We start from the raw sequence: 21,025 nt of genomic DNA, 5'->3' as shown, positions 1-21,025 counted from the left end.
GGCCATGGTGAGAAATCTGACCGATGTTCTTTTTTTGTTTTTATCGCAGGACTTGGAACCCAATCGCAGCACCTGAACTCTTTACGCAGTACATGAGCTCCAGTTCCAATAAAGACATAAAAGAGCCTCTAGACGAACCCGAACGCTTTCTAAGAAAGAGACTAAAAGCCAAAAATCAAGAGAAGGCTTCGAGGGACCAACTCCCAATGGCGGATCAACGTACCCTGATGGATTACCTACGGCCCACGGTCGGTAATCTTGGAGCCGCTATCAATGCACCGAATGTCGATGCCAACAACTTCGAACTTCGGCCGCATTTGATTCAAATGCTCCAAAATTCCGCAACCTTCCATGACCTAGCTGATGAAGATCCCCATTTACATATTACCAACTTTTTGGAAATATGTGACACTTTCCGGATCAACGGAGTATCAAACGACGCCATCCGCCTCTGAATGTTCCCATTTTCACTAAAAGACCCAGCTAAGGCTTGGCTTAACACCCACCCAAGTGGTTCGGTAAACACTTGGGATGAACTTGCCCAAAAATTTCTATATAAGTATTTCCCGCCCTCTAAAACCGCTAAATTAATGACTGAAATCAATACATATTCACAAGAGGACGAGGAATCCTTATATGAAACTTGGGAAAGATTCAAGGAGCTATTGAGGAAATGTACTCATCATGGTCTCGCAGTGTGGCAACAAGTATCCACTTTCTATAATGGGTTGTTGTCACATACAAGGCAAACACTCGACTCTAGCTCCGGGGGACTCCTAGGTAATCGTCGCCCAAATGAAATTTATAATCAAATTGAGGAAATTGCTCAAAACAATTTTCAATGGCACACCCCCCCAGGCACAAAATCTATTGCCCCGGGCGCCCATAAAGTAGATGAGAACACCTCTTTACAAGCCCAAATCGAGGCCCTATCTTCAAAAATAAAAAAGTTAGAAATGGCAAAAACGGCCTCGGTTATGGCTTGTGAGGGGTGTGGTGGGCCACATGAAAATTGGAGTTGTATGAAAGAAATGGATAATCAAACGGAAATGGTAAACTACATTGATAATAGACCTAGGCCGTTGGGTCCCCCAACAGGTGCTTACAACCAAGGATGGCGTAACCACCCTAACCTTGGTTGGAGGTAGCCCGACAATAGTAGTAACTAAAAAAATCAAAATCAACGAACAAACTTTCAACAACAACCAAGAAATGAGTCACAAAGTTTCACTCAACAACAACAAGGGGGACGGGAGTGGCTCGAAGACCTCGTTTCACGCCTCATCTCCGAAACCGAAAAAATGTACTCGGATCGATTCCTACAAGCGGAATCCAACTTTAGAAATCAACAAGCTAGTATTCAAAACATTGAAAAACAACTAAATCAACTAGCCCAAAACTTCTCCGAGAGACCACAAGGCGCATTACCTAGCAATACCGAAACCAACCCAAAGGCGCAAGTACACCTCATAACACTAAGAAACCGGACTGTAGATCCCGAGGAAGTCCCACTACCCCCAACCGACAAAAGTCCACCCATCCAAACCACGACTTCGCCACCAACCCATAAGGAAACAACTCCTCCGCCAAATTCTGAACCCACCAAAAACCCCTCGCTACCTTACCCCGGTCGGCTACTTCGCCAAAAGACCGACGAGCAATTCACAAAATTCATAAACTTACTAAAACAATTGCATATCAATATTCCATTTGTGGAAGTCCTCACTCAAATGCCAAAATACTCAAAATTCATGAGAGACTTCCTCACCCACAAGAGGAAGATTGAAACATTGCAATTGGTCAATCTAAGTGAAAAATGCTCCGCCGTACTACTCAACAAACTCCCACAAAAGAAAATCGACCCCGGAAGCTTCATCATCCCTTGTTCCATTGGAGGATCACCTATACGAAATGCACTAGCCGACCTTGGGGCTAGCATCAATCTCATGCCCGCATCAATGTTTGACCGACTCGGACTAGGTAAGACGAGCCCCACAAAGATAAGCATATAACGCGCCGATAGGTCTATCAAACACCCACAAGGTGTCGTCGAGAATTTATTGGTAAAAGTCGGAGACTTTGTCATCCCGACCGACTTTGTCATACTCGACATGGAGGAAGACACCGAAGTACCACTCATTCTAGGAAGACCATTCCTTGCCACCGCTCATGCAATGGTAGATATGAGTGACATGAAGTTAACATTGAGGGTTGGAGACAAGGAGATGAAATTCGGCGTTAGGGAAAGAGTAGAGGATGACCCGGTCAACTACATGGATGTCATAGACTCTAGCTTGGACGATGCTCTCCGACGGTGCAACACGGGATGCGAGACATCCCGCTGGGGTAACATATAACTGACTTTGGATCTAGCCAAGGACCCTTATAAACGTGGCGCACCGTGGAGGCATTCCGAGGAACTATCCGTAGTTTTTAATTTAGTTTAACTTTTATGTTTTCTAGTTTAGTTTTACTTTTCAGGAATAAACCACACTAGAAAAGATGGAGGTTACCAAGGGAACGTTAAAACCACACCCCATGCACGAAAACAGAGCCTCCCGACAACTTTTCCAGCATTACAGCAAGTTCAGCACGGGGCCGTGCTCAGCCCAACACGCCCCGTGCCCAGGCTCTGTAGAAAAAAATTGCCCAGTTCAGGTAACTGGCCACGGGCCGTGCTCGCTGAACACGCCCCGTGGCCAGCCTTCTGTTTAATTTTGGTACTGGCGATCTGACCACGGGGCCGTGCCCGGACCACACGGGGCCATGGCCAGACGCCCAGTATCATAAAAATTTGTTTTTCAACACCTTTTTACACATTCAATCAACCTAAAAACTTACTTTTGGGACACATTGAGGACAATGTGTAATTTAAGCGTGGGGGGATGCTAAAACCTTGAATCTTGCAAGTCCTACTAACAATCCTTACACAAAACTCTATTGGACCGCTAATCACCCTAAATTTTTACAAAATTCTCATTTTTTTTTACACATCAAAACTTGAATCTTTGCTTGTCCTCAAGCAAAACTCTTTAATATGTGGCTTGCACACCCAAATGGAAGAGGTAGAGGAGAAGTTTTAGGCTTATCTTGAGTGTCGGGAATCCAAGATCTTTTATTGGGTTTTATTTTTATTTTATTTACAATCCTATTCGTCATGATTTATTTAGAACATTTTATAAGAAAAATACTTATTTGGGCATAACATGCCTCTTTAAAATTTCATTTATATACAAGTTCACATACCTCACGGGAGATCACTCAACACTCAGCCGAAGATGTAGTTTTGTGAAACACTCGAGACCGGCATGGAACTTACTTCTACCATATGCTTGCCAAGCGATCAATCCTCCCCCTTTTTAACTATAAACCTTCGTAAATATCAAGAGGACTTGGGGAAGGGTTAGGCTTTGGCTAAGGGTATGTGGTTTTGGTTAGTGGTTAGTAAAAATGGCGAAAACCGTAAAAAGCATCGGTCGTCGTAAAACTTTTTGATTTTGTGACTTTTATTCAAACTAAGCACATTCAAACAAAATTTCTTTAAGGAACTTGTTTGTTTATTGCAAGACTTTCATTTCTTCTTTTTTTTTCACTATGTCACAAGATAACCAAGCTTTTTACTAAAACAAAGGGCTTGAAAACAAAAAGGTTTTGGTGGGTAAAGGGTGTTTGTTTTGTGGGTTTTGAAATTAAAAGGTTAGGGCTCAAAGGGGTTAACTAGGGGGATTTTGGGTAGGTGATAAAAAAATGAAAAACAATGGTGTTGAAAGGAAAATGGGTTAGTCCTAATGCCTCCATCATTTACTTACTTGGGTTCAAGTTGGTAAGGACCGGGAATGTATCGTCATGGCAAGTTCTAGAGTCGTAAGAACCAAGCGGCTATTCACACAAGAAACAAAAATGAGCATTTAGTTTAAAGATATATGCTTGTATGCTCAATAAAAGCTCAAAACTCACTTGTTGTGGGAATGGGTTTATAATGTGATCAAGTATATATAATCAAATTTTAATTAGATTTGTCATGCCTTTTCATAATTTTCTTATTCGGTTCTTTTTATCACGACGCTATCGGTTGTAAGCTTATAAAAGTATAACCTTTTTAGAACTTGTTATTCCCGAATTAAACCAAGACAGGCAAAAAAAAATGAGAATTTTTGAAAAAAAAATTGGGGTGATTAGTGGTTCCAATAGAATTTTGTGTAAGGCTTGTTATTAGGACTTGCAAGATTCAAGGTTTTAGCATCCCCCCACACTTAAATTACACATTGTCCTCAATGTGTCCCAAAATAAGTTTTTAGGTTGATTGAATGTGAAAAAAGGTGTTGAAAAACATATTTTTACGATACTGGGCGTCTGGCCACGGCCCCGTGTGGTCCGGGCACAGCCCCATAGTCAGATCGCCGGTACCAAAATTAAACAGAAGGCTGGCCATGGGGCGTGTTCAGCGAGCATGGCCCGTGGCCAGTTACCTGAACTGGATAATTTTTCTGCAGAGCCTGGGCACGGGGCGTGTTGGGCTGAACATGACCCCGTGCTGAACTTGCTGTAATGCTGGAAAAGTTGTCGGGAGGCTCTGTTTTCTTGCATGGGGTGTGGTTTTAACGTTCCCTTGGTAACCTCCATCTTTTCTCGTTTGTTAAACCATTATAACATCATCCAAACACCATTCAATAATTTAAACCATCATTCATTAAGAGTGCAAGATACATAGTTCCTAAAAATTAAAATAAAAGTCCTAAAAAATGAAAAGCTACAAAGGTCCTAAGATAGATAGGTCATAAAATGAAGGAAATCTAAATCACAATGGAGTTCTACCCTAGATGTTTTACATGATAAGGATGATAAAAACCCGAAAACGACTTTTCGACATTTAAGGGCTTTTAGAACTCGAAACCAGAGGATGTCCCTCAAATGTCATTAAGCCATTCCTCAATCTCCCTAGGGAGAAAGAAGGCAGGCTCATTCTCCACAATGTCTTGTAGGGGAGGTGCAACGGCTACCGAAACCCCGTTTAATACATCTAGAGGAGGTTTCGGAGGAATGACATTCCATCCAGTTGGGATAATGATTTCCAGCATGACATTCCAACATCCTTGCGTGACGATTGGCACCATGGGAGGTGATGCAAGAATATTCAACCTTTGGTGCAAAAGGTTGACTTCTTAAAGGCAACCCTCTAACCCCACCGTCAAATGATTAATACGGTCAATGAGGGCTTCTTCCACGGACGTCATCTCATCAATGGCTTCTCGCAATGCATACACATATAGTTGACCAAGGAGTCTTCCATCGATGTTCTTCTCCCCCTTCGATTGTTTCTTGAGTGAGCTGAAGATGTTCCACTGTTTTGGCTCGACATTCTAAGAAAACAAGTCGAAAATTTCAACAGAATGAAACTAGAATGAAGCTGTAACTAATTTTTGAACCAAGGAATTTCATTGTTTTAAATTATTTTTCTGAATTTTGAAACATTTCTGAGCATAAATAACTTAAAACAGTGTTGTAAAACTTATTTTTAATAAGATTCTTTGGTTAAAAACCTTGCAAATATCACAATAAAGTGACACTTTTGTCACTTACCTTCACACATACCCCGTGGTCAATTTTGTGGTGGGCACGGTATAACAACCCTCGGTAAAACCAACACCCTCATAATAATTTTGACACCCTAATATATCTTGAAATATATCAATATGTCTTTATATGCACCCCGTATATGAAAACCGAGCCCAAAATAGATTGTATATATATAATAAATTAAAAACACTAAAAATTTAAGCTGAGGCGGGCCGCATAGGACCTCACCTCAACTTAACGCGGGCCGCATTAAGATGTAACCGGACTTCGCTGAATTCTTAAGTTCATGCGGGCTGCGTATGGTTTCGTTTAAGTTCATGCGGGCCGCGAGCGACCTGGAATGTGGCACAGCCCGGTGATGACACGTGTCATAACGCGTGTTGAACCTAGTGATGACCCGGATCAGCTACGCCTAGACCCGAGGCCATGCGGGCCGCATAAGCCCTGTCCATATCTCACGTGGGCCGCGAGAAGGTCAAGATCAGGCCTTATAAATAGAACGCATCGGATTTCACTTTCCGTCGTTCATTTCCTTTCTTTCTTTCCAAATTTCTGTAGTGGCGTTATTATACCCGGGCATTATACCCCCTAATTAGCGAGGTCCTGCTACGATGTAAGTATTATAACCCCTGGAGACGTATTAGATACTCTGCCCGATTGATCTAGGGTTCCGTAACGGCTGTCGTGGTTCTGCCCGACGTGGTCGTTGGAATGCCGTCTCGGGGAGGGTATTACTAATGTTAAAATGGGTTATTATACTAACACACGTGCATTTGTGTAAATTATAGATATTCATCAGGAAACCCTAAAGAATAACCTAAAACAGCAATGTGAGGGATCCTTCTTTTTTTATATGCTCATTTTAGTGAGTAATCCTCTTTTTGTTAAATGTTTTTACAAAACCTTACATACTTTTCCATGCGAATAACAGTTATTGAGTATTTGTAAGAATACAATTATCGTGGGTATGTTGGGGTTTTGTATACAAAATTTGTTACAACCTGGTTAAGGAGTAACATTTCCACAAGTCGGGTTCGACAGTACCAACGGGTGATAATTGATATAACTTGGAAACAAATGTAATTGCGGGATGCGCCCTCAATACTGTTCACTGTGAAATTATTTTATTTAAACCTGATTAAAATGGGATTCACTCACCAGTATTTCCTACTGACAAAATGTTTTTAAAACGCGTTTCAGGTAACAAAATGTGAAAGCCAAATAGAAGCCAGCTGGACAGCACTGAAGGCTTGGAAAAGTGGCAATAAAGTTACCTAAGAATAAAATGGATGTTTTTATTAAATAAATAGGATTTATTCCTATAAAATGTGTGTACTGAAAATTTGGGTTTTACCCATATGCTTAATGTTATAAAACATGGTGGTTTACTCTGATTAAATATTTCCTAACTACGGTCCTGATGAAAATTTCCGCTGCCAAATTGGATAAATAAACGTGATACCACCGAAACTGGCTCACGGCCGCCCGTTCCCGGAAACTAGGGATCGGGGGCTGTGACACACGGGGCATGTTGACCTGGACACGGCCCCATGGCTAGAGTGTTTTATGAAGTAGTGTCTTATTTTAAGGTTGTTATTCGTATCAGGCGGTTCCTTACTGGAGGGAACAACACCGAAGTGCCTAAGGTACCTTAATTGCTCTTGATTTAAACAAGAACGCAAGAGGTTATCGGAAAGGGTAAAACCTAAACTAAATACCGGTGGGAGAAACCAACCTTTATTCCCCTTATCCGGGCTCTTGTTAAAGAAGGTATATGTCGAATCGCTCAGGTCTATGAGCGCATCGGTGGGGACCGATGGAGAGTCCTTCACGGCACAATCGACACAGGGACGACTATCGCTCATGTTTTCACAAGAGGTTGAGGTGCTTTCGGTATAGTCGATGTTGGTAGAGTCCGAATGTGACCTCAACAATTCTCCTTGATCATTGGCTTGTGATGAATAACTTGTTTTTATCTCAAGTTCTAATTCTTTTAATTTTCGGAGAATTATTTCTTCTAGTCGACATAATTCCCCGGAGGTTATGCCGTCTGAAAGAGATGGTTGAGGGCATTCGGGCGAGAGATAGTGATCATTTTTACTTTTGCCCATCTTAAGGTTATTATAGGAAAACGATGGGTCAAAATAGTAGGGAGTGCAATTTAGAAAGAAACATTCTAAATCTTAATGGAATCCACCACATATTTGACACCACTCACCATAAGAGGTGCGAAAGTAAAAATAATCAATATCACTCATATTTTTGTCAGAAGTTACCAACCGTCGGGATCTTACAGTTCTGTTTTCAGCAACTGAAGGTTGGACACGGGGGCATGTTCAGTGGGCACGGCCCCGTGGTCAGCTACTGTCTGACTTAAAACAGGATTGCCAGTAAGGATGATTGGACACGGCCCCATGTCTGGCTGAGCACGGCCCGTGCTAAAGTCTGCAGAAACTAAAAAATTAAGAAAAATCCTAAAAAAGAAAAATAAGTAAAAATAATTAGGCCGTTGATTTTGAACTTTCTTAAAATCCTTGTGTCCCCGGCAACGGCACCAAAAACTTGGTGTGTGCAAAGCGTGATATATTCTTATCGATATTTTAAGCCCATTTTACACATTAGTCAAGTTTTAAATTTATAAAACACGATATTCTACTAACACTAAACACACACTTGGGCAAGTGCACCCATCGTGAGCGTAGTATAGCGTTTGTAAGGTACCGAGGTCGTCCAAGGACACAAGAGCTTTTTGTACCGGTTTATCCTCAACGTCTAATCAATCTAAATTTTTGGAGAAAAGTTTTTGAAACATAAAAATAAAAACAAAAAATGCAAATATAAATAAAATTAAAACAGATAGACAAGATAGAATCACTTGGATCCGACTCGTCTTTAATGTATCCTTTGATGATTTTCGCACTTTCGGACTTTTTAAGAGATTATCTTAGTTATAGTAGTAGGCCCCTCTTTTAAAGGTGACGTTACCCTCAACCCAGTGGTTTGAGTCAGCAGTGATACAATCCCAAAGGGTCGGAATATTGAAAGACAATTAAGTTAGTTATTAATGCGAAAAGTGGTAGGCCCCTCTTTTGAAGGTGACGTTACCCTCGACTAAGTGATTTGAGTCAGCAAGGATATAATCCCAAGAAGCCGGTTTAAAGTATTAATAGTATTTTACATATGAGGGGTTCAAGCTATTCGTACCCCCACCATCCAATACCAGTGGGTATTGAAGGAGGTCCTAGTAGGCTTGAACCAGGTCCTTGCAGGATCTATACACTGAACAAGGCAAGAACCTTACCAAACCATTCCCCTAACCCCCGACCAGGTAGTCAACATGCCTTAATATAGACCGTAAAGACATGAATGATGTAATCTTTTACTTTATATAGATAGTAAAGTAACTTCAAGACACCATGGAAAAATGATAAGAAAAGTTCACCTTCAACATAAGAAACTAGTTATTAAAGTCATTAATACAACCCCAAATAAATAAAAAGTGTTGAAAGATTAAAAATCAAAAGTAATACATAAAAGACTTGTCTTCACCAAGTGATGTAAGAGGCTTAACCAAACATGGCCTTTGATTGGCAAGAACCCTTACAATCAATCTTGGATCCCGAGACTACTGCACACTCTAAAGATGGATGATGGTGGTGGGTGTTGGTATTGTAGTGGTGGTGGAGTGGAGGCAGAGTGGGAGAGTTGTGGTTTGCCAAGGGATGTCTTTGAAGTAAACCAAGCACCCCTATTTATAGCCTGCATAGAACTCCGGCCACGGCCCCGTGTCCAGAAGGCACGCCCCCGTGGCCAGCCTTTTCTCTTCCTTCATTAATTGGAAGTGTCAGCAGAGGGCCCCACACGGCCCCGTGTCTCATGGGCACAGCCCCGTGGTCAAATTCGTATCTGTGCTATCAAGATTTGGCAAGATTCTGCGTACTTTGCGTTGACCACGCCCCATGTTGAGCTGGGCACGCCCCCGTGGTGGGCGTGGAAGCTTCAACAGGTTTGTCTTTTATGCAGGTCCCTGACCACGCCCCATGTTCAGCTGGGTACGGCCCCGTGGTCAGTCTTCTGATTCCTTGTTTTTACTTTGGGGATGTTGCCGAGGGGTCGGGCATGTCACGTTTATTCCTTTTCTTTGTATTTATGTTGGTTTTGGCTGCTTATTTGCTCCTTTTGTTCGTTTAAGCTCATTTGGTCCTGTAAATTCAAAAGGAAGAGAGAAACACGCTTTTTCCAACATTAGTACTAAAAAAGGTTAGTTTTATGCCTCATTTGATGTAATTTATATGTTGCATTTTGCACACATCACTAATCGTGATAACCTTTGAGAACTCTAATGAATGAGGCAAAGAAGTCTCGATATTCTATTCATCATGGTGCTGATAAAATGTACCACGACATGCGTACATCTTATTGGTGGCCTGGCATGAAGAAAGATGTCACCACCTTTGTTTCAAAGTGTCTTACTTGCTCTAAAGTGAAAGCTGAACATCAACGTCCCTCTGGCTTACTCGAACAACCAGAAATTCCTGTCTAATAATGGGAGAGTATCACAATGGACTTTATCACTAAGCTTCCTCGTACTTCTTCTGGTCATGACAGTATTTGGGTAATCACTAATCGATTGACCAAATCCGCTCACTTTCTCCCCATTCGTGAAGATTACAAGGTCCAGAAATTGGCTTGTATCTATACGGATGAAATCATTTGTCGTCATGGTATCCCCATTGACATCATCTCGGACTGTGATGGTCGTTTTACCTCTCATATTTGGCAAACGTTTCAATCCGCTCTTGTTACTCATCTTAATCTTAGTACCACTTTCTATCCTCAATCCAACGGTCAAACCGAGCACACTATCCAAACTCTAGAGGATATGATTCGTTCTTGCTTAATCGATTTTGGTGGCAACTGGGATATGCACTTGCCTTTGATCGAATTATCGTACAACAACAGTTACCACACGAGTATTCAAATGGCACCTTTCAAGGCATTGTATGGTCATAAGTGTCGTTCGCCTATTTGTTGGAACAAGATTGGATAAGCTCAAATCACCGGTCCCGAGCTTATACAAGAGACGACGGACAAGATCTTGCATATTCGAGACAACTTGCACAAAGCCAGAAGCCGGCAGAAGCCGGCAAAGAGTTATGCTGACAAGCGACGCAAGCCTCTGGAATTCAACGTTGGTGACTTTTTACTTCTTAAGATATCCCCTTGGAAGGGTTTAGCTCGCTTTGGAAAGAAATGAAAACTCGCTCCTCGCTATGTAGGTCCTTTCAAGATTCTCGAAATGATTTGCAAGGTAGCGTATCGACCAGACCTACCTCAAGAACTCAACAATGTCCATCCTACGTTTCATGTCTCAAACTTGAAGAAATGTCTAGCTGAAAAAGGACTTCAAGTTCCACTCGAGGATCTTTGATGTGTGGTAAAATACATATATTTGTCCCGTGTAAAGTGTATAATTTTTGTATAGTTTTTATTTGCTTTTTTTTAGTTTTTAGTATTGTATTGTATTGTATTATATTATTTTGTGTTTTGCTAGGTCCTGGTGCAAATGGAGCGGAAATGAGTAATAAGGAAATAACCAGCCAGCTGAGCAGAGTAGAACGTCAGTAACCGAATTAAAATTGACGCAATTTTCCCTGATTGGGCCGAGCCCACTATCTCTATATTATTAAAGTTGGAGCCCATATATGAAAATAATCATCAACAAGGCCAAGCCCATTCTATTGTGGAAATGAACGAATAAGAAAAGGGCGGCTGATATATATTAATTTTGAAAAGGGACGAATTAGATATTTATTTTTTAATGCGGCTATTATTATAGGGGCTGGATGAATTATAAAAGGATAGGATTGCCAAATTATTATTATTATAGTAGGCTACTGCCATTATTATTATTATTATTATTATTATTATTATTATTATTATTATTATTATTATTATTATTATTATTATTATTATTATTATTATTATTATTATTATTATTATTGTTGTTGTTGTTGTTATTATTGTTGTTGTTGTTGTTGTTGTTATTATTATTATTATTATTATTATTATTATTATTATTATTATTATTATTATTATTATTATTATTATTATTATTATTATTATTATTATTATTAGGGGAATTGGCTTGTAATAATCCCACCTAGACATTATTGGCCATTAATAGTCACACCTCAGAATATTCCCTCCACCAGTCCCACCTTTCACCTATTTTTCCTACAATGGTCCACCGTTAGAAAAACTTAACGGAGTTAAGCTTTTTTCCAAATTACAAACAGATTTTTTAGGGATTTTGATTAGAACGTTGATACGAGTCCATTGATGTAAAACTTACATCGAAATGGTGCTCCAAGCGACTTGATTTTGGTTAATTGGAAATTTAAACACCCGAATTGAAGCGTCGTTTTCATCGTTTAGAGCACCGTTTCGAGGCAAGTTTTACATCAATGGACTCGTATCGTCGTTCTAATCAAAAGCCCTAAAAAATCTTTGTAATTTGGAAAAAAACTGAACTCCGTTAAGTTTTTTTTAACGGGGAACCAGTGTAGGAAAAATAGGTGAAAAGTGGGACTGGTGGGGGGAATATTCTGAGGTGGGATTATTAATGGCCAATAAGGTCCAGGTGGGACAATTACAGGCCAATTTCCCTTATTATTGTTATTATTGTTATTATTATTATTATTATTATTATTATTATTATTATTATTATTATTATTATTATTACTATTATTACTATTATTACTATAGAGATGGATTCACATAATATATTGGGAGAAGGGCTGCCATATTTTTAGATACGAAACAACATTAACTTAAAGGGAAATTCTAGAAGGAGTAGATATTGGTTCAAGATTCAAGCTCGAGATCAACAACCGGGTCGGTTCGCAAACGAGTTAGTTTAGTTTTTATATATTTATCTTAGTCAAACTCATGAACATTATTAGTTATTTATTTGAGACCTGTTTATTTTTCTTGATGTTGATTCTTAGCTAAAAACCTGTTACTGCCTAAACTGTGACAATGGATTTATAAGTTTTGATTTTTATTATGTTTAATTAATTATTTATGGATTGTTTATAAAAGTAGTCGGTTTGGTTTATCGGTTTAATGTATATCCATGCTTTAAATTGTTTTATTAACTTTTGTTGCTTCATATCAATTTTGGTGAGTGTCTATATCACGGAATAGATTTATGCTAGGTTATAAATTAATTTTATAATCTTTAGGGTTAATTGTGAAATACACCTTAGAAGTGATAATTGGTAATTTAATAAATTAAACTGTTCTACTAATTTCAATAGTTGTGTGGTGCGAAATTATTGTTAGGTCTTCGTCATTAAATTGCTAGGTAAGATATCTGTGAGGAGTCTGAACTAGTTTCCTTAGTGATAGTTGTCTAACAAGTTAAACTGAAATTCCAAACTTATCCTAGATTTATAACCCGTGAGGGAGTGAACCATATTATGGTACTTTTGTAAACCTAGGTAACCCGTGAAGAAGTCTATTAACAGGTAATCATAACAACCTATTTGAGTTCCATAAGTGTCTCCTTGAGAAGGGTCGAGGGTCTTGTTCGGTGTATCGGTAGGTTTAGAATATAAAGATCCTAGTTCCTTAATAGTTCATAAGCATAATAAAGTCACTACTATAATAGATCAGGAATCCAGTCTAGGCAATCGTTTCCACCAATTGATTAAAATCCAAGTTAATTCGTGATTCGATAATTTTAGTTAGTTAATTTAATTTAATTTGCAATTTTAAGATATTTAGAAACCTTCCCCAAAACATAAAAACAGTTATAGTCGAGTCAATCTTAGATAAGTTAGTTGAGTCTAGTAGACGTAATTAGAGAGTCTCGTGGGTTCGATACTCGGACTTATTTTAGCTACACTACACTGATCGGTGCACCTGTCGGTTGTGTGGTCTAGGTTTAGGTTAATATTAGTTAGTTTTTATTTGACCACTTTTACCACATCAAGATTTTGGCGCCGTTGTCGGGGACTCATAGAGATTGTGTTTATTAGCTTTGATTACCCTTATCTGCGATGTCTGTGCTACGTGTGTTTTGTTTTTTTTTTTTTTTGGGGGGGGGGGGGGGGTTTTGTATATTGAGTCGTAAGAGTCTAATTGTTCGTGTCCTTTTGTTTTGTGTTTTTTCGTGGTGAGTCTTGTGAGTCTACTTGCTTTTATATATTGAGTCATAGGAGACTAATGAGTCCTTTATTTTATTATTATTATTATTATTATTATTATTATTATTATTATTATTATTATTATTATTATTATTATTGAGTCTAGTAAATATGTGTGAGATTTGTGGAGGACCCCATTTTACTGTTTAATGTCCACAATATGTGGGGTCCTCTGCGCATTATTATGGTAATCCGCATTGGCAAATTCAGCAAAATGGTACACAACAGGAAATAAATGCTTGGTTGAAATTTGACAAGGAAGAGAGAGATAGGCATCTTCGGTATGTGGTTGAGTCGTTAGATCATCTGGAGGCGAAGATTGCGAACACTCAAGGTCGTTATATGTTCGATAGTACAGGTAATTAGGGCTGCAAATGAACCAAACGTTCGGCGAACAGTTCGTGAATCGTTCAGCGGGCAGTTCGTTTGTGTTCGTTCGTTTATTAAACAAACGAACACGAACAAGAAATTTCGTTCATTTAGTTAAATGAACAAACATGAACAGAGGTCGTGTTCGTTCGTTTATTTTCGTGAACGTTCGGTTACATGTTCGTTTGTGTTTGATAGTTCATTAGTGTTTTTAGTTTTTATATTTATTTAAATACTTCAAAATTCCGATAAATTAAATATCTAATAAGTGTCAGTGTATTATATATTCTGTTTGTGAACGATTGTTTGTGTTCATGAACATTAATTTGTGCTCATTTGTGTTCATCAACGTTCGTTTTTGTTCGTTGCCTAAAATTAACAAACAAACACAAACGAACACGAACAAGTTCATTTCCGAAACAAACGAACACAAACATAAAATCTCATTCGATAAGTGTTCGTGAACGGTTCGCGAACACATATATTTCTTAACAAACGAACACGAACTAGGTCTTGTCCGTGTTCGTCCGGTTCATTTGCAGCCCTACAGGTAATTATCTTGGATATCAAACTGCCTCAGGTGAGTTGCTTTTAAACGTTATTGAGCCAGGGATGGTAGCAATACCAATTCACACTATATGAAAAACGTTTATGAAAATAATACTTCTGTGTTTGTTAATTCTATGCATGATGTTAATGATTTGTATGATTCTTTACACTTGTCTTGTGAGGATGATGTTTTATAGGAATCACAGGCTCAACCGGAGACTACAATAGACATCTTAGTCCCACCTCCGGTTAACAGAAAGAACGATAAGAGAATACGGGTAATTTCATAATTGATTTTTCGTGTAGTAATGAAGAAATAGATGCGCAACTGGCTGCACATAAGAAATGGAAGGGAGAAGACCTAGAGGAAGAAGAAGGAGAGGAAGAAGATGAGCAACCACTCAGCAATCCAGATATTTATGAGGATGATTATTATCCCCCTGACCCTATATGGGACATGTCTGATGCATCAGAAGTGGAGAATAATCATATCCTCTCATGGGAGATGGAGTTTGGTGATGAGTTGGTTAATCTACCAACTCTAGTAGATGAAGAACTATTTAACCCAGTTGGCGATTTGACCGAATTAGAAGCATTATTGGAAGTGACGCCAACTATGGAGATCAAAAGGTCACCAAAAGTAGAAAAAAGTGACGGAAGAGGAAGAACACGACAGCCGGCTCGTGGTTAGTATAACAAATGAAACTAAAAAATCAAAACCACGGGAGAAGGCAAGGAAAAGAAAAATAAAGGATCGAAACTGGACGAGGATCGAAGGTTGGTGCAAGACGAAGACGAAGAAGACATTGCCGTTCACGCCTTACCCGTCTTCTCGATACATGCCATGCATCAGGTTCAGTCCAGGTAAGTTTAAATTTTGGTGGTCCAACCCGTTTAGAATTTTTAAATTGTTTTTGAATTCCACCAATAAATTTTTAATTGTTTACAACGAATGGGTGGAATTAAACGGGTTGGAAAGGGTCCAGGTCAAAGAAAAACCTCCTGATTAAATTCAAGTGTGGGGAGGTTTTGTGGAGTTTGTATAGAGTTGTAGTTTAGTTTTTATATATTTGTTAGTGTTTCGAGTAGTTAATTTTTTTAGAGTCGATATTGCTCGGGTTTTGCTTTGTTTTTGTATGTGCAGGTTTGAATCGTACCACCCATACTCAATCTCCATTCGGGTGATTTCAGAGCTGCTTATTATTTTTCAAGGATTATACCGAGCATGTCAGTCAGTGTATGAGCCAGTGTATGAGCCGATCACGAATGGAATGGAATGCTATACGATTGAGCTAGAGTGGACTAGAGTTTTTGGAGCTTACGCATTATTAAACCAGCTAAGTCCTTTCCAATTTGCCTTTAATTTTTTTATTTCTTATTTATTTTGGTCTTTTGAGTCGGTTTCTATTCCTACATTGAGGGCAATGCAGAGTTGAAGTATGAGGATGGGAAACTGTCGTTTGAGTCGTAGTGTTTAGTTGAGTCGTTTGAGTCATAAAAAATACAAAAAATATAAAAAATTAAAAATCCAAAAAAATTGAAAAAATTGAAATTGTTTTTGAAAATACTTTTTGCAAATAAATGGAAAATGATAGAAAAATTGGGATTGCTTGGTTTTCAAAATATTATACATACGAAATAAATCAGACGAAAAACGTATTTTTCGGGATGTACCGGTAGGCCCAACCGGCTTAGAAGGTTCCCTATATTGTTTAAGAATATCTTAAATGTTAAATAATTAAGTCTTGTGGGTACTCATCTAGGATAAATAGGGAAACTGAAACCACCAATAATAGTATATGGAACACCGTTATAAGTTAAAACCGCTAGAATTTTTAATCGTGTGAAAGAAAAAAGATAGAATGACTGAGCTAGATCGAATAAAAACGAGGCCTATGTAATCTTTATTGGAGATGATGACTCTGATTTAGACTGCCTCTAGGTTGAGTTAAAGAAAAAATGCTAAATTACTGAAGCTCATGTTGTCGCTCTCGGGGATGGTGACTCTGGTTGAGAAAGTCTCTGGGTAAGGTATGCATAAATGTCTAGTGCTCAATAAAAGAAAAAAAAATATATGATTCTAAATTCTTTTGGTTTTCTCATAAAACGGTTAGGAAATAGTTAATTAATTGTTACTTTTGTTTCATAAACTTGAGGCGGGAGTAGGTGGATCTGTGGATTCCGAAGTGTGAGACCTTTTAGATGAAATCACTTGAACCTAATAATTAAATCAAAGGGGCCTGATGATGAGTCGGTGGTTGGGTTTAAGCGGAAAATTATACCGGTAATCGTGGTTAAACGTTTGGAGTCTTTTAAATAAGAAATCTAAAGTTTTTGAAACCAGTGATCCTAGTTCTGATTCCATTAGCATAAGCCATTTCAGGGACGAATAAGGTTAAGTGTGGGGATATTGATATGTGGTAAAATACTCATATTTGTCCCGTGTAAAGTGTATAACTTTTGTATAGTTTTTATTTGTTTTTTTTTTAGTGATGTATTATATTACTTTGTGTTTTGCCAGGTCCTTGTGAAAATGGAGCGAAAATGAGTAATAAGGAAATAATCATCCAGTTGAGCAGAGTAGAACGCCAGTGACCGATTAAAATTGCCGTTGTCTTCCTTGATTGGGCCGAGCCCACTATCTCTATATTATTAAAGTTGGAGGCCAGATATAAAAATAATCATCAACTAGGCCAAGCCCATTCCATTGTGGGAAGTGAACGAATAAGAAAGGGGCGGCTAATATATATTAATTTTGAAAAGAGACGAATTGGATATTTAATTTTTAAGGCGGCTATTATTAAAGGGGCTGGACGAATTATAAAAGAATAGGATTGCCAAATTGTTATTATAGTAGGCTACTGCCATTATTATTATTAAAGAGAAGGGTTCACATAATATATTGGTAGAAGGGCTGCCATAACTTTAGATACGAAACAGCATTAACTAAAAGGGAAATTCTAGAAGGAGTAGGTATTGGTTCAAGATTCAAGCTCGAGATCAACAACCGGGTCAGTTTGCAAACGAGTTAGTTTAGTTTTTATTTATTTATCTTAGTCGAACTCATGAACACGATTAGTTATTTATTTGAGACCTGTTTATTTTTCTTGATGTTGATTCTTGGCTAAAAACCTGTTACTACCTAGACTATGACGATGGATTTATAAGTTTTGATTTTTATTATGTTTAATTAATTGGATTGTTTATAAAAGTAGTCGGTTTGGTTTACATGTTTAATGTATATGCACGCTTTAAATTGTTTTATTAACTTTTGTTGCTTCGTATGAATTTTGGTGAGCGTCTATATCACGGATTAGATTCATGCCAGGTGATAAATTAATTTTATAATCTTTAGGGTTAATTGTGCAATACACCTTAGAAGTAATAATTGGTTAAATTAAAGTGTTCTACTAATTTCAATAGCTTTGAGGTGTGAAATTATTGTTAGGTCTTCGTCATTAAATTGTTAGGTAGGATTTCTGTGAAGAGTCTGAACTAGTTTCCTTAGTGATAGTTGTCTAACAAGTTAAATTGCAATTCCAAACTTATCCTAGGTTTATAACTCATGAGGGAGTGAATCATATTAGGGTACTTTTGTGAACCTAGATTACATGTGAAGGAGTCCATTAACATGTAATCATAACAGCCTATTTGAGTTCCATAAGTGTCTCCTTGAGAAGGATTAAGGGTCTTGTTCGGTGTCTCGGTAAGTTTAGAATATAAAGATCCGAGTTCCATAACAGCTAATAAGCATAATAATGTCACTATTATAATAGATTAGGAATCCAGTCTAGGCAGTCGTTTCCACCAATTGATTAAAATCCAAGTTAATACGTGATTCGATAATTTTAGTTAGTTAATTTAATTTAGTTTGCAATTTTAGGATATTTAGAAACCTCCCCCAAAACATAAAAACAGTTAGAGTCGAGTCAGTCTTAGATAAGTTAGTTGAGTCTAGTAAACGTAATTAGAGAGTCTCGTGGGTTCGATACTCAGACTTACTTTAGCTATATTGCACTGATCGGTACACTTGCCGGTTGTGTGGTCTAGGTTTTAGGGAGTCAGTTTTTATAACCTAAAAACTGAGCGTGTCTAGTATAGGTTAATATTAGTTAGTTTTTATTTGACCATTTTTACCACATCAATTTTTTAATCAACGAGACTTTGCACTTCGTGGAGAAACCGGTCGAAATCATGTACCGATGAGTCAAGCAAGTAAGGCGTAGGCAAATTCCCTTAGTTAAGGTATGATGGGAAGGAAAACGTGGCACTAAGTTTACTTGGGAACTCGAGAGTGAAATGAAGACTAAATATCCGCATTTATTCGTTGCGTCTTCCTCCTGAATAAATTTCGGGGATGAAATTTCCTAAAGTAGGGGACACTGTAACGCTTCGCATTTTGGAACTTTCCTTATTTAGAAAGTTTGTCTGTATTTCTATTTTTGGAAACTTGTATCCTCGTTGTAATTGTAATCGTATTTCATTCCCCTACTTTGTAATCCGAGAATTGATCATAATGAAATTCGTTCTTTATACATATTTGTTATACATACAATAAGTCGTTTAAATATGTGTTTCGATACTCTTTATATGTGCAAATACTTATACATGCATTCATGACACTCAAATTATGGTTGCATATATTTGTTATACATACAATAAGTCGTTTAAATACGCGTTTCGATACTCTTTATATGTGCAAATACTTATACATGCATTCACGACACTCAAATTATGGTTGCATACATGTTACATACTTAAAAATGTGCTAAAAATGGAAGTTATGGCTTAAAATAATAAGAATATCAAAGTTCAGGGGCCAAAATGTAATAAATCAAACTTGGGGCTGGTAAAATGGGATGCCACGAGGCGCGATACCCTAAGCCATATCTGCAGCGGCTTATCAAACCCCTTGATCCGCAGATTATTGTTTCTTGGTCATGGATTGGCCACCTTTTTACTCCCCAATCATCTTTAATCTTCATTAAACACTAAACAACCACTATATAAACAAGCTCCATATCACTCATTTTCACTTTCCCAACTCATCTACACTCTCAAATCTCACTCAAATCAGTTGCAAACATCAGAAAAAGGCAGATTATTCTAAGTGCAAAAGTAAGCACTTTCTTCACTTTTCTTCATCTTTTCTTCCATTTCAAAACTTGGAACACCTCTGTGAGTGTATCCACAAGTTTACCATGGTAAAATTAGGTGGAACATCACCATTTTGAGGTCCAAACTTTCTATTTTGGAAGATTATCTTGTTAACTTTATAAAAACTTATGATTTCTTATACAATCTTATACCTACCTTGCTTCTAATCAAGTCTATGGTTAGTGAGCTTGTGTATGGTTGATTCTTATGAGTTTAGAGGTGCAAACACCCTCTAAACTTTCTATTTTGATAGGGTTTAAGGCAACCCACAAGTGTTGAAATCATCCAAGTCTACCATACATATGGCAAGACTTGTGTTTGGTGAAAGTGTGAACCTTGGAAGCCATGGCTATCCTAACTTGTTCCACACCTCACTTGATGTTTTATTTTGCTATCCCAAGTAGCTTACTAGTCCTAAAGTAACACAACCCTGTCCAGCCTCCGACACTTGGTTCATTCCTTCCATGTTGAGACGGCACACCCGTGTTCATCTTACTTGGCTACTTGATGAAATGTTAGATAGTTGTACTTTTCTTTTTCATTCATGACCATCCGAATCATCCTTGTGATGATTTGTGCATTGGTGAATACATACAATGAGGTTAATCTTACCTTCATGCTTGACTTATATGAAATCTATGATACTCTTGATGGACCTAGTTTTAGGATTACTATGTAAAATACATAAATATATATACATAGCCGAACTCATGATACTAATCGGTTTATGATTATGTGTCATGAACATAGGTTACTTTATCTAATGATCTAAGTTTTCGTTTTCGATTCTAATGGGAAACTAGGACCCATGAAATCACATACAAACTTAGTTTCAAAACGAGTACTTAGACAGGATATATTTTATGAATACATACATTTATGTAATTTAAATTCCAATATGAATCATTCATCAAAATTTTAAATACTCACACACCTTCGTTTACCCCATGTAAGGTGACCTCGGTGTTCCAACCTCTAACTCTTCAACTCGCGGGATTAACAAAGGAAAGCTTTGCAAAACCATGAGTATACTTGAACGCCCTCTTTACGGTTTACACTTTTGGGTGCGATATGTTTACATTATCAAATTACACATTCACACTTATACTTTATGCAAACACAAACAATCCAATCATGCATGCTTAAATACATGATACTTG

General features: G+C 38.0%; 1 non-coding gene across 1 annotated transcript; it reads right to left on the bottom strand.

The window, feature by feature from the left end:
- Nucleotides 1-584: 584 nt before the first annotated feature.
- Nucleotides 585-691, bottom strand: LOC118487734. The gene has a single exon (XR_004882677.1). It is a non-coding gene; the product is annotated as a small nucleolar RNA R71 (small nucleolar RNA).
- Nucleotides 692-21,025: the final 20,334 nt, after the last annotated feature.

Source organism: Helianthus annuus, chromosome 15, assembly GCF_002127325.2.
Source record: "Helianthus annuus cultivar XRQ/B chromosome 15, HanXRQr2.0-SUNRISE, whole genome shotgun sequence".
In the NCBI taxonomy this organism is placed as follows: domain Eukaryota; kingdom Viridiplantae; phylum Streptophyta; class Magnoliopsida; order Asterales; family Asteraceae; genus Helianthus; species Helianthus annuus.
Note: the sequence above shows the minus strand (reverse complement) of the source record. Positions and strands in the feature narration are given on the sequence as shown.